Raw genomic sequence first — 1,355 nt, forward strand, 5'->3', positions numbered from 1 at the left:
CGTTTTACAAGATGCCACTCAGCGGCGGACGAGACACACGTGCTTCTACACAAACCTTTCCTTTCGTCGTAAACACTCAGTCTGATTATCCCTTTTCAAAGAAAACTTATTTATCTATCCATTCAAACAAAACGTCCAAAATCCCGTCAAATCAGATTATGTGTCAGACCAAGAACGAAATATTTCCCCGAAAATCAAAACAAAAGAAACGCGCCGAAGTAAACAAGCGAGAGAGGAGGCAGAGTGAGCGCGTGTCTCCGCTCGGAGCTCCAGCAGTCTGGTGTTTCACGGACAGCGTCGGCACAACCACTGACAACTTACTCTCTCTCTCTCGCGTATGGCACTGTTTGGCACTCGAGCAGCCGGGCATGTACACGCACACTCACATATATGTAAATATCCCGGACATAAAAGATATACACGTTCTCATAAACACAGGTATGAGAGATGTTCGCACACCAATGATACAAAACGTATGCTTTAATTGCCTTGCCCGCCTCCCCTCTCCCACCTTTTGCATTGCAATAAAAATATGATTTATCTAAATTGATTTCAACTCATTAAACTGTAAAGGAAATCTGTCAGTCATTGTTCAGTGTGATTTATAGAAGCGTCATTCTTCACTTGGAAAAAACGTGTCAATTTTGTCGTTTATTTAGAAATAACTCATCTATTTTCTCTACCTTTTTGGGGGGTATCAGTACCTCTGAAATTCATGGAAATTAAAGTAGGAGAACCTTAGAGAATACATTAATTAGCAGTCACAAGTTATCAAATATTGAACTTCTAGAATATTAACCTTTTGATGAATATTAGTTAGTATGATCATTAATATAAGATTAATGTGACGCTCGTATTAGCAATACGCAAAAGAAAGAGTGAAAATAAATAGAGAAAGAAAGATGGAAAGTAGCATGAAGTCAGAGAATATGGGTGAGAGATAAAGAGAGAAAGAATGAGGGGAAAAGACAGAGAAAGAATGAATAAGGGAAAAGGACAAGAGAAAAAGAAAAAGAAAAAACTTAGAAACATAGAGAGTAAAAATGAGGGTAAAAGAAAGTTCATGAGGGTAAGAGAGAGAATGAATGAGGAAAAAAGCAGAGAAGAAAAGAAAGACTGAGAGAGAGAATATATCAGAACGAAAACAGGAAGGAAATGGAAGAAAGGATAAAAGAAAAAAAATCCAGTTACAGAAATAAAGAAATAAAAAACGGAAATTCAGGAGAAAACAAAAGATGAAGAGAGGGAAAGTGAAGAAAAACAAATAAGAGAAAGAAGAGAGTAAACTACAGACCTAGAAAGAAAGACACAAAAGTACATGAAGAGAAAGAGCGAAAAGAAAGCATAAAGGCAGG

This window comes from Penaeus monodon, chromosome 32 (genome assembly GCF_015228065.2).
Source record: "Penaeus monodon isolate SGIC_2016 chromosome 32, NSTDA_Pmon_1, whole genome shotgun sequence".
Classification (NCBI taxonomy): Eukaryota; Metazoa; Arthropoda; class Malacostraca; order Decapoda; family Penaeidae; genus Penaeus; species Penaeus monodon.